At 51.9% G+C, this 13,804-nt stretch overlaps 1 protein-coding gene across 1 annotated transcript in view; it reads right to left on the bottom strand.

The window, feature by feature from the left end:
- Positions 1 to 13,804, bottom strand: part of PRKN (parkin RBR E3 ubiquitin protein ligase) — a 429,225-nt gene that overhangs the window by 37,062 nt on the left and 378,359 nt on the right. The gene's annotated exons all lie outside the window — the stretch shown is intronic.

Here is a 13,804-nt window from a genome sequence, read left to right as displayed (position 1 = left end):
CAGTGGCCGCCGCCCGCGCCCTGCAGCCCCGCGTCTTGGAAAACGCGGGCATGGAAAACACACTCATTAACGAGGTGTCCGCTACGTAAGTGACTGGATGAGCAGTGTGCTTTGCATTTCATTCCGGGCAGCAAAATGGAAATAGATTATGACCCCAAAATGTTAACTGTTAGCTAAACCCAGGCTGCAGACGGTGAATAATTCCTGGTAGAATACCTAAACTAAACTTTCCTTCATTTCTCAGAGTTCACATGACACCAATAACCAGAGGAAAAGCGGAGGACTGACTTCCTAACCAGGCCGGCGAGCCAGTGATGCTGAGCACCGTGTTGGCCTTCATCGGCGAGCGCCTTTCCCGCGGATGCCGTGCGCACCACTAGTTCCTGTGTGAGTGTGAGAATTCGTGTAACACAAATTACCCCTGGAACTCCCATGCTTTGGTGTGTGTTTTGCTCATTTATTTTGACCTAATTCATTAGCCTAAGTTTCCCATGCATTTCATAGCTGTAAATCTTGCCCATTTTGTTGGGAATAAATCTTTGCTATTATATATGTGACACTGATTAAAATGTATCCATCCTTTCCTTGCTTTTGCTAATAGCTCCCTTGCCCCACCCTTCTTCCTATAAAAGCCTTCCACCTGTACCCCCCCCCCCCCCCGCCCACACACACAGGGCCCTTGTAGTTGCTGGGTGCATGATGCTCGATTCATGAATAAAGCCAATGAGACCCCCTGGGTGAGGAGTGTGGCAGCGGCAGGAGGGGGGACCCCACAGTCCTCAGGGAAGGCCGCTGTGAGGAAGGGGCTGGGAGCCTCTAAACAGAGTCAGAGCACGAGCCTCCGGGAGCAGGGAGAGGGTTCCAGACAGAGGGGCAGGGGCTCAGGTCCCAGGGAGGAGGACGTGAGAAGGGCTTGGAGGACGGCAGGGATGTCCCAGGGCAGGTCCCGTGGGCGCTGCAGCTGTGTGACTAGCGGGTGAGAAGCCATTCACGGGGCTTGAGCAGAGGAGGGACAGGGTCTGACTTAGGTTCTGAGTTGGTCTCTCTGGGGGGTTGGAACAGCCGCAAGGAGGGAAGGGAGAGCGGGGTCAGGCTGCTGCATAACCAGGCACGAGTCGGGGCAGCTTGGCCGGGGTGGGGCCGGGTCAGGTTCTGGGAAGCCGTGAAGGGAGTGGGCGCAGGATTTGCTGATGGGGAGCATGTCTGCTGCAGAGAAAGAAGTCTGGGTGACCCGAGGTGCGCCTGGGTGACCCCGTGTGCAGGTGATGAGGCCGGAGGCAGAAGAAAGATGGAGCACTTGTGCTTGGACGCAGGAAGTGAGGTCGCCCCGCAGAAACCCGGGGGAAGGCAGGGAGGCAGGCGGAGGGCTGATTGTGGGGTTCAGAGGAGAAGTCGAGTCTCTGGTGATACTTAATCAGTTACGAGCGGATGAGACTCCCCCGGAGGGAGTGTGGGTAGAGAAGATTGGGGGGAAGGGGACCTAGGACCCAGCCCTGGGGGAACCCCACCTTTACACTGAGGCCTTAGAAATGACGCGAAACTGTGGTAGCACCCAATACCGCAGAGTATCTATCCTAAGACTGATCTTAAGAACGTAGCCATCAGCAAAGTGGGCCGGCCATCAATGGTGGCTCTGCCAATTGTTTATGTAAATCAAATGCCTCAAACACACGAGCATAAATGGATTTCACTGCACATTTTGTTCTGCTAGACCCATGGTTTATTGTCCCGGCTACTATGGTCCCTATGAGGCTAATTGTAATTGGTGAGCATGCAAAGGTTTAATCCAACAATGACGGTGTTTCCCTCATTCTAAGCTGCACCTTTCCCCGCATTTTCACGCCTCTCATAGCGGGACGTGGCACCGGGGGATGGCACCTTGCAGGTATAACTGGTGGCATTTCCCTTCTGAGACGCCCGTGGCAGCTTAGATCTGAGTAAATTATATGTATTTCTAAGTAGCAGCTCCTTTTCTGCCCCCCACTGAGATAAGACTAGAAGAGGTGGGGTCCCACACAGCTGTGAGCTGGGACAAGTGTCTATTGGGGTGAGGAGCCCCGTGACCCCAGGAAGGAGGGGGCAGTGGCAGGCGGTGCCCGGGCTGCCCTATTGGCAGGCTGGCGGCCCCCCCTTCCCCCCTCTGACCTGCAGAGACCTGGGCCGGGGAGGAAGGCAGACACGGCCTTACACTGCCCAGAGGCTGGCGCTGCCTCCTCCTGCAGACATCTCCCCGGATTTTCACATCCCGAAGAGCAGCCTCGGCTCAGTCCCTGCTCGTCCCCAGAATTCAAACCCCCCAGCGTGCAGCCTGTGCTCTGTGATTTGTAACGATTTAACCCCTGCCCCCACTATCTGGGTGTCAGGACTGGTGCCCCGCCCGGAGCCGGAGCCGGGCTGGTTGAAGGTGACTCTCTGGTGACCTCGCAGGAGGAGTGTTATCCCAGCGCCCAGCCCGGCATCCCGGGCCGTCGCCATGGAAACGCAGAGCGAGTGCTCAGATCCTCTCGCAGAAACGGGAAAGCGCACATCAGGGGAACAGCACGCGTGGCATCTACAGAAGGACAGTGCCCTGTGCGAGGACACCGGCAGCTTAATAACCCGCCGAGGAAAGGCAGAGACAGCGCGAGGCTGCAATTTACTCCCGGCGCGGGGGCGGCGAGGGTCAGGGCGGAGGTACCCAGCAGCCACAATTCACCTCCCTCCTCCCCCAGCCACCCATGCTGTGCGCAGCTTGGCTCACCTCGCCCCTGCTCACCGAGACCCCTGCTCACTGCCCCTGCTCACCGCCCCTGCTCACCCCCTGCTCACTGCCCCTGCCTACCACGCCCCTGCTCTGTGATGTTTCCAGCTCACACATCTAACCAGCTCTTCTCCTAACCCTCTCCCTGCATGAGGCCTGTGTGCCACAGTCCCTGCAAGAATGTCCTCAGGAATTAAAAAAAAAACACCTTTTAAAAATGAAGACATAGGACCCTTTGCATCCCCCCGAGGCCGTTGGTGAAGAGGTGCTTGCCGCAGTGGAAACACGGAGGGGGGGGGTAGCCCTGAAAGTGAACTGAAAATGCATTTGAAATGCAGGGACTGCGGTGGTCACGGAGGTCGCCTGGGGGCAGGGCCGAGTCCCCCTCTCCTCGGGCTCCGGGGTATGTGCCCTCCGAGGAGGATTCCGAGTCTAAGCAGGTGACCCCGATAGTGACTACGATCCCACAGCAGCTCGCTTTCTCTCGGGGCTGCGGCATCTCTGAGACGGTGCCCGGGGCTCTCCGTGCGGATGGGGAGGAGCCGCTGCCCAGGGGTGCTCGGCAGGGCGGTGGGAACAGAGGCCAGCAGCCCCCGCAGAGCAACGTGGACACACACTGTCAGGGCGGCACCGACCGGCACCCCCTGGGCGCAGCAACAGCAGCTGAGAGTGGGAGCTACCGGAATCTCCTGGAGAGTGAGGACGTACCATCAGGGCATCCACGAGTCCCTCAAACAAGGATTTTGCATTTTCCTTCTATTTTTAACATTTTATTTATTGATGTGAGAGACAGAGAGGAAGGGGAGAGGGCCGTGGAGAGGGCCGATGTTTATGTGTTCGCAGCACGTGCATCCCAGCGCGCCGGCTGCTGGCGAGGCCCACAGGCCTGGCCCTAGGAGGTCCCCCCGCCTCTCCAGGGAGGCCCGCGAGGCCGCAGCAGGGGACGCGCTAGGACAGCTGCGTGTGACCCCTCGCAGCCTCGGGGACCTGCGCTCCCGCTGCAGGTCAGGATGTCCGAGGCCTCCCCGCTCTGCAGCCGGTGCGGGTTCCCCTGGGCTCCTCCTGGGCGGCTGCAGTTCAGGTTTGTTTGTGTTTATCACCAACCTAGAGGCCCAGGCAGGACACAGGACCACAAACACTAGGCACCTGCCCTTTACAAGCAGCCCTTTCCCAGAAGCAACACTGTTTCAGCGTTTGGATTGGGAAGCAGCTCTTGTTGCCTGTGATAATGATCTCCAGGCACTGGCCTGGTTGGGGGAATCCTAGGGATGCAGCCTCCTTCTACATAACCTTTCTGATCGAGAGATGCAAATGCAGTGACTGACGTGTCCCCGCTGGGAAGGACGCCCCTCTCCTGCTGAGAGCCCTCGGCATTTGTGATGATTTAGGCCAACTCCTGACTCGGTAAAGGACAGGGAACACATCGGAGGAACAGCGCCATTTTCCCGCCGCGGGCTGGTTACCGCGCTCTCATAAGCAAACACATAAATCCGCACAGATCATCTTTCAAAGCCGTTTTAAACCCTCGCAGCGCCAGGCGGCACCCCCTTCCTGCCCCTGGTCCCCGGCGTCCTCCTGCGGCCCTTTGAGCCGCTGCCTGCGTGAGGGGTGCCTGCCCTTCACCAGGGAAAAGGCGACACTTTGGTTAATGCACGGAGCGTGCAGCGGGCGCGAGGAGAGTGTAAGTGGCCGCGCTAGTGGACAGCGCGGCGGTCAGCAGCCTGGGAGGAAAGGGCAGTCGGCCTCTCAGACCCTTTCCACCGTGGAGGGAGCAGGCTGTCGTCCACTCCACCGCAGGGTTCGGGGAGCCCATTCCGGCTCAGAGACGCCCTGAAAGGGTTTTGTTTTCTTGTTGGGAAAAACAAAAAGGGACCAGCAGCTTCCTTGTGGAAATTTATAAAATTTAAAAAATGGAGATTTTAATGAAACTGGAAAAAACTCACAAAGTGAAAAAATTAAAGCGTGATGTTTTTAAAATTTATCTGCAAACGCCTTTCAGGCACGTGGTGCGTGTCTGTCGACAGGCACTTAAAGATGAGTGTGCGCTTGTGGTCAAAATGCCAACGACGTTTCCTCGCCAGCAGCTGCTCGGATTTATGCACTTGGAGGATCTCCTAGTGACCATGGGAAAGTACTGTGTAAGATCGTGTAAGTCTGCCATTGACATTGCTTACCTTTTTTCAATTGCGACTCTTAGAGTCAAATCTTTTGCTTTTTTTCTGATTATCTCTGAAAGTATTGTTTAAGAAATACTTCTATTTCAACTAGAGGCCCGGTGCACGAAATTCGTGCACTCAGGGGAGGGAGGGTTCCCCAGCCTGGCCTGTGCCCTCTCACAGTACGGGTGCCCCGCAATTGATCTCCCCTAAGAGGTAGGCCCTGCCCACCCATCCAGGGCTCCTTGGTGGATTGCCCCAAAGAGGTAGGCCAGAGCCGGGGGTCCTGCCCCAGGGCATGGAGCCACCAGGACCCACCCCCAAGGCTCCGTGGGGAGCTGCTGGGACCCCCGGCATTGCTGCACGAAGCTGCCGGGTCCATCTCTGTGCCGCACACTCAGTGTCAAGTCCCTGCCCACCCGCAGGCGCCTGCTGTGCACGCAGTCTCCTGGTGATGGTTACGGTGTGAGGGCGTGACGACCACATAGGAATTTTTTAGTATAGATGGTTACCAGGGCGATACACTTAAAATGACATATGATTTTCTAAAATGCTAGTTTACATACTTATTTTTAAAACTGGACACCCAGGTGACCTTTATCTACATTTTGGTTCAAAATATTTGATGTCTCACTGACCACATCCTCCATGGAGGACACACTCGGCCACCGGTCCTGGCCGAGGCCCCACTGTGTTAGGACCAGCCTCTGCGCTCCGGTGCCGAGCTCTGCAGGAGGCAGGCGCTTGCGGCAGGATGACGGGCCTCGTCCCGTCTGTTCACCAGAACTTCCTCTCCTCCCGTCCAAAGTGGCAGCCGAGGCCTTGAACCTGCCCTGAGGGCCTTCTGCTGCAGGGCCGGAGACTAGACATTTTAAAAAGATGCACGTGATTCATTGATGAGCTTCCAATCTGCCACCACCGGAGTCAGGCGTGGCCTGGCTGCTGTGCCCAGCTCTTCTCCTCAGGGGTTCCAACCGTGCAGGCCGTGGGGGTCCCACGCCAGGGGGGGTTGGCAAGCAGCAGTGGGTGAGACACACGGACACGCCTGCGCTCCAAGGGTCTACATTTTTTAAAAATATATTTTCATTGATTTCAGAGAGGAAGAGAGAGAGTTAGGAACATCAGTGATGAGAGGGAATCATGCACGCCCCTTACTGATGATGGAGCCTGCAACCTGGGCATGTGCCCTGACCGGGATCGAACCAGGGGCCTCTTGGTGCACTGGCTGACACAACCACTGCGCCACACTGGCTGGGCACAGGGCCTGCATGTTTGCGGGTGAAACAGTCGATGAAGGAGTGAATGCGAACCCACTGCATTGCTGCCCTTTCCTGCTCAGCTGCCCACCTGGGCTCCGAGGGTGGTGGACACAGTGTCTGGAGTGCCAGCATCTGAGGCACAGACACCATGGACAGCGGCCTCGGAGGCCGCACAGCGCTTCCTGCGAGGCACAGAGCTCCCCGCGAGGCACAGAGCTCCCCTCAAGGCAGAGAGGCGCCACAGTTTCAGCTCCGGCTTCCAGGGAAGCAGCCCGGCCCACGGTAGACAATTCACCCGGAGATGCGGCTGCAGAGCGGCTGAGTTCGCCAAGGGAGACAGCTTATTGCCTTCCAACTTCATTTCTCTTAGTGCAAAGACCATGGGGTAAAACCGTTCTCAGTCGGAGGAAAACCGACTAGTAATTCAGCGCTCGCCGCTGTACACGCATGGCTCTGCGCCCGCGGAGCCCTCCCTGGGAGCTCTCGCGCTGCCTTATTGTTTGTTCGCATCGGAGAGGGAATGAAATCGCCCACACAAAGGGGGGCCCGATGTCTGCTCCCCCCGGGCTGGCCCACAAGTGACTGCTCTGACATCAGCTTTAATCAGCTGCTTCTCTGATGTTCGCTCTGCGCGCCCCCTCCTTCCAGGGCCGCACCTCCATTTCCCAGCGAGTGACCTGCACACACGCGCTTTGCCTCAGCTCGGCCGCCAGGAGTCCCCCCGCCCCTCAGAAGGGAAAGGTCGCATTTACAAACGTGTCCACTGCTCGGCACCCTGCAGGGCTGTCTAAACCGCTGCTTAATGAAAGCTATCATTTCGATGCTGGGAAATCACTGGGTCCTAGCAAACAGTGGGCGCCTGCTCCCCATCCCATCATGCACCGAGCCTCCTGGGCTAATGCATTCCCCGGCTCACCTGCTACTTGTCCTCTATATTTTTTAAAAAAATATAGTTTCATTGATTTCAGAGAGGAAGGGAGAGGGAGAGAGAGATCAGTGATGAGAGAGAATTACTGATCAGCTGACTCCTGCACACCCCACACCAGGGATCGAGCCCGCAACCCGGGCCTGTGCCCTGACTGGGAATTGAGTGCTGACCTCCTGGTTCCTAGGTCCACGCTCAGCCCCTGAGCCACACTGGCCCGGCTCACTATATATTTTAAAATGAAATTAGCTTTAGCATTCTTGGTCATTTATTTTGTCCTTGATTTTAAATATGTAGTTCCGGTGACAAAAAAAAAAGTTTTTCTGATAATAAAAATAGGTGATAAATCTTTAGAACTTGAAAAACACATCAACATATAAAGAAAATGCTTTTTTTTAAAAAAAAAACACAAAACAACAACCCAGCAAATATGGAAGGAAAACCGGTCCTAGCGATTTCTGAAAATCAATGACGTACAATGCCATTTTGAATGTGTCCTTCTCAGAACAATACCAACACTGATTTTTTTAAAAGATAGGATTATTATTTTCTTCATAATTATCTAAAACATAAAATAAAAATCATGGTTTATTTTTTTCTGTAGGGGCGTAGTATTTTATCTTACTAGGTTTCATTTCACGGGAAAATATATGTAACATTACATAGAGGGTATAATATACAGGGAGGGGCAAAAGTAGGATTACAGTTGTTGATATGGGAAATACCTTATAATTAATAAATAATAATGCCAAAACAGGGTCTGTGTGTTGTGCACTCACAGCTGGACGCCTGCTTTTGCCCCACACTGTATGTCACGTGATGGTTTAACCCAGGCGACCGAATAATGAAATTGGCAGGTTTGCGGCACCTTTCGTTTCAAATTCTGAGGCAAAATACACTCGGCATTGCCTGTCTCTGCTGGAAGATGCACCTAATTATGAGGAACAACAGGGGCTGTGGAGGCTGCGGCTACAGGGCTCAGCATCACCTTAAAGTGCGTATCAGAAACGCTTCCATTTCTTTACAGTAAGCGAGCATCGCGAACAGCTCGAGCGTTCCCAAGCGTAATCGTCACTGAGCCGCGTCCGGCGGGTTTTCTAGGCCAGACGTAACTTTTTGGAAATTCTTACTCGTAACGAGTGCACAGCTACTAGTATTGCAGGGTGTGTGGCCAACTCCTCACGTTTCAAGTGGATACATATCGGCCTCATCTGCGCACTCGGTGCATAGAAACGGCCCGAGCCCTCCTCCGGCAGGGACGGTGTTTCCCCTGCATCACAGCGAGAGCAGCCTCCGGCGCTGAGCTGCCTGAGTACCAGGAGTCCTTGCCAACGTCCTTGCCCCTCAGGGAAGGACATCCCCCAAGACAGAAAGGGAAAAGGAAAGAACAAACCCAAACACCCCCTCCCCAAACAAACCACTGGGCTACCTGGCACATTCTAAACTCGGTGCTTGGAAAGAGGGCGGGTCCCCCAAGGCTCCCAGGCACGGGAAGCGGAAGCGTCTCCTCCTGAAACAGCAGCAGGACTCCGGGGGATCGGAGGCCTTTCCGTGGCCGGCTCTCACCAGCTTGTTGGTTCCGCGCTTATGGCTTGTAACACTGGGTTAGGGCAGCGGTTCTCAGCCTGTGGGTTGCGACCCCTTTGGCGGTTGAACGACCCTTTCACACGGGTCGCCTAAGACCATCCTGCATATCAGATATTTACATGACGATTCGTAACAGTAGCAACATTACAGTTATGAAGTAGCAACGAAAATAATTTTATGGTTGGGTCACAACATGAGAACTGTATTTAAAGGGCCAGAAGGTTGAGAACCACTGGGTTAGGGTGTCAGTTTTTTTAAGAAGCTCCTGACTACGGTGATGACGCAACCAGGTCACAGCAGACCCAGCTCTAATGCATCCGCCTTCGGAAAAATCAAAACAGTGAGGCACTTACGCGATGCACTTCACACCCCTTTGCCCTTTTTCTTCTAATTGGGGCAAAACACACACAGCAGCCGTGCCCTTTGTTATTTTAAAAGCAATTAGCAGATTGCACAAGTGTGACTGCTGTGAACCGACTCTGCTTCTGCATGTGAGTCAAGTCCCTGCGAATGTCGGTGGTTTTTTATGGAAGAATTTTAACTGTAGAAAGGATGGCATGTTGCCTTCCCTTAACGCAGACATTCCCGGCGTCACGCTTGTCCCTCACACTCCAGTGATCAGGATGGGCAGAACTGGGGGCCCACGGCCTTTCCCACCTCCCCGTGGATTCCCACGTCCTTGGATTTGGCCGTGACATTTCACACCCTGGTGGGTGCTCTGTGTGCGTCCAGGACGCCCTGTTGGCCACTTTGGGGGAGAGATTCACGGGCAGTCCGTTCCATGCTCATACATCAGCGGACGCTAAAACCACTGGGCAGGGAGAGGTCTAAGTGTTATTTGCAATGAGTAGGAAAGATAAGAAAACGGTATCTTTAGAAAAGCTACAGGGAAAACCTGCAGACATTACCACGTGTTTCTCCTCGGCCTTCCCGTGTGTCGTGCCTGCTTGCTAGTGCTGTACACGTGCTGGTAGCCACCCCAAAGCACCAGGGGCAGCGCGGGTCTAAAAATACTGACTCCAGGCTCCGGTTAATTCGGGGGGGGGGGGGGAGGTGGGGAAGAGGTGCTGTGCTACCTGCTTAAAAGCAGCCCTGGGAAGGCGGTTCCCTGTTAGTCACATACTTTAATGTCAGCAATAACACGGGAAGTGGTCAGCGTAGTGACTGTATGGTCATAAGAGAAAGATGGGGATTGATTCTGAGGGTCATTCCCGCAACAGGCAATCAGTACCTCCCTGTCGCGCGTTAGGGACACGCCAGTGTGGTGAGGAGCGAGAGCCAGAAGCACTAGACACGGGGTCCCCGGGGAGTTAATGGCAAATCCTTCTCGGCGAGGGGAGCTCCGCGCTTGGGGATTTAGGCGCCATACGGGCCGCACACGGGCATATGGACGGCTCCGGCGGCTCTGCCTCCAAGCGCTGCTTTTACATTTTCAACAGAACAAATACACTAAACAGGTGCTTGCAAATGTCACTCTGAACAGCAGTCGCTTAATTAGCATGAATATTCACTGTGCTGAGTAGTATTGCTGGAATATGAGTGGAATAGGGATATTTTACATGTGGGATGTTTATCTATATGCGTGTAGGTGGTTTTGAGTTTAGTGAGAATTTGATCCTCTCACTCTTGCTGAATTCGGTCCCAGTTTCAGGATCTCACCACTCTGCAGTGTGAGGCTGCAGTCCCTTAGCCTCCGGCTGCAGCTTTTTATTTTCTTTTTTTACCGAGGCAAGGGCTCTCCTGCAGGATTTGAACTAACAAACCAGAAAGGAGTCCGCTGGATACCGACCTTTACATGTTTATAGATTAGAAGTCCTCCTTCAAAGCTAACACTCTTCTCTGAACGTCTAAACTTAGAAAATGGTTAAATGAACACTCCACAGTTCATTTCGGGAATCCTGTGCCCTCATTCAGTGGCAGGATATTTGTAAGGTGCCTAGAATTGTGCCTGGCATTTGTAATAAAAAGAGTATGTTTCAAGCCATAAATAGGATTGTTCCAAATAATATAGAAAATTCTATTAATAGACTGTTCAGTGAAAAAATGTGAAATTGTGCATAGAGCATACATGAACAATATTTTTTAAAGTTTATAAATTAAAACATTTTATAAATTAATGTCTGATGGTAAAACCTAGATGACATTTGTTTTTTATTCTACTCTGGTATTTTTATATTTTTCTTTTATGGAATTATATAAATTTGAAATAAATTAAATATTCCAAATACTATAAGTAATATTATTTTTATTTCCCAATTACTTAGGTTTGTTGAACATTTTTTAGAGTAAAAAAGAGAAAAACAATATAAAATCGGAGAATTCTGTGGGTTGCTCCTGGATTGGGAAGTGCACCATCTGACCATTCTTTCACAAACACTAAGCTAAGTTTTCAAGCTAAGTGTACTAACAACAGCTCCGTCCAAAGAGCTCTTCCTGTGTTTTAGTTTTAAGAATGGATTATCTCATTCACCCTTTAGAACTACCTTGGAGGCAGATGAAGGAACAATGAGTTCTCTGAGGGATGTAGTGACTGTCCCAAGTGCCCCGGGAAGGGCTGGGGTCGGTCTGCGGAGCCCACTCAGCCAGGGGTGCTGCGCCCCACCCCCGACATCCACGGCCCACGGCCGGTCCGTCTCTGCCCTCAACAAAGTGATCACGCTGAAGCTGTGCCTTCCAGAACGTTCAGAGAGAACGCAAACGCCGCACGTCTGCACCGTCCAACGCGGCACACCAGCCCCTGGTGGCTCCTGTCCACAGCGATGGATTGTAAATTTTACGCAATGAACGAATTTACATTTATATTTAAATGGCTAAGTGTGACTAGTGGCTACACTATTGGGCAACTCGGTTCTAAAGCTGAGACAGATAGAAAGTGGCATTTATAAACCCACATTCTAAGGGCCAATCATATGTTTCAAAAATGAAACGGTAACCCCAGTCCTCGTGGGAAGGGTGATGGTGGCTACGGCGGCTGGAAATAAGCAATTCTCCCAGCCCGCCGGCTGCTTCCTCCGCAGCCCATGCTGTAAGGCGCCAGGCGGGCACCGTGCCCCGGTGGACACGGGGACGCCGCCCGGAGTAAGCCCTTGGGGAAATTCTAACCTCGCTCTAAGTCAGTGGTTCTCAACCTGCTGGCCCTTTAAATATAGTTCCTCATGTTGTGACCCAACCATAAAATTATTTTCGTGGCTACTTCATAACTGTAATGTTGCTACTGTTATGAATCGTCATGTAAATATCTGATATGCAGGATGGTCTTAGGCGACCCCTGTGAAAGGGTCGTTCGACCGCCAAAGGGGTCGCGACCCACAGGTTGAGAACCGCTGCCCTAAGTGCATTAACACTACATTTTAAAAGTAGGATTGTGGGCCAGGGAGGCATTTGTTTCAATTAATATTAAATCACAACAATCATTTGAATAAAGAGCAGAGACTAGAAAATCCTTAACATGAGAAGCCAAATACTTCCCTATTATGTCTAAGAAAATTATTGTATTTGATTTGCTCTCTCCATCAAATGTCAAAGTTTCTTCTAAAATGATCTCAGGAGGGGAAGCTCTAAGGCGATGTTTACAGATGAATAAAAATCACTCTACAAACACAAATTGCCAAGATAGCCTGAATCTCTTTGGACAAAGTGTTACAGAAATAAACGATCTTGTAGAGAAGCAAACAGAGGAAAAGTTACTCCTTCTGAGTGAGCGGCCATCCCGCGATGCAGCCAGGACTTCGCGGAGATGATCAGACCCCGTCAGCGTCCGGGTGGACCCCTGGTTAAATGGTCCCCATGCCTCAGGACGGCCCAGGCTCGAATGCTGTGTTTACATGGATTTTCAACTAAAGGGGACACGTACTGAGATGATTCAAATCACAACACTTGCAAGAAAGACAGGGAATAACTTCCCATAAAAATTTGCCAGTTGTTCAATTCCTTCATCCTTAAAAAAAAAAAAAGACAAACAAAAACCACACACACACAACCTAGATCAGTGGTCGGCAAACTGTGGCTCGCGAGCCACATGCGGCTCTTTGGCCCCTTAAGTGCGGCCACAAAGTTTCAATTGCACTGTACGTGCACGCCCGCACGTGGCATTTTGTGGAAGAGCCACACTCAAGGGGCTGCAGTTTGCCGACCACTGAGCTAGATAATCTTATTTCACCTTTAAAATTAAAATAAGAGCTATGTATCTTGGCTCCTCATATTTAATATACTCCACTTCAGGCTAAGAATATAGAAGGTGTGTGTGTGCACACGTGTGCATGTGTGTGTCCGGTTTTAGGGGAACTGAAGCACCCGGGAACGATTTCTCACCCAGGCTCCTCCTGCGGCTCTAACCACAGGCCACTTCTGTGTGCTGCTCCCGGTGAGCCTGCCATCAGGCCGAGCCGCTGCCCGCCCGCCACCTGGCTCCATCTGCTTGAGTCAGAACAAGAAATAGGACATATCGCTCTCTCTTCACCCCCCCTTTCTATCTATCTGTCTATCTCTCCCCCACTATATCTATCTATCTATCATCTATCTATCTATCTATCTATCTTCTATCTATCTATCTATCTATCTATCTATCTATCTCTGTCTCTCTTTCTTGGCAGGACTTTTCTCATCTGGCAATAGGCCTGCAGAAAATATACTTCTAATTCCCATTGTCTAAAACAGATACAAGATGGGAAATTTCCAAAAAACCTATCATTCGGGACACTTAAAAAAAATAGACTCAGGTAAAGGTAGTCAAATCCTGTGCCTCTCCCTGTCTTGTCTGTTTAGATGGGAGAAATGACAATGTAGACGGCAGAACATTTAGAAGGTGAAGCGTAGCAACCAAATCAGCGTCACAGCAGCAGAGAACAGATGCTGAGGGTGAGAGTCACTTGGCAGTGAGCTTCGGATGTGGGCCTAGGTGAATGGATTTCATGTGACAAACAATGTGGAGTCACCATGGATACCTGAAATGATTGTGAAAATAAGATCACTGGTGACTACATTATTCTAATAGAACCGATAGGACGAGTCAGGTGACTTGGGGGAGGGCCTTGGTTAGGATGCTGGCATACTGCTCCTGGATCACAGTGCCTTGGCTCTTAATATTTGAAGAACACCTATGAAAACTTTCCAACAAGGATTGAAATTCATTCTTACG

The sequence above is a fragment of the Myotis lucifugus genome, unplaced genomic scaffold (genome assembly GCF_000147115.1).
Source record: "Myotis lucifugus unplaced genomic scaffold, Myoluc2.0 scaffold_483, whole genome shotgun sequence".
Lineage (NCBI taxonomy): Eukaryota > Metazoa > Chordata > Mammalia > Chiroptera > Vespertilionidae > Myotis > Myotis lucifugus.
Note: the sequence above shows the minus strand (reverse complement) of the source record. Positions and strands in the feature narration are given on the sequence as shown.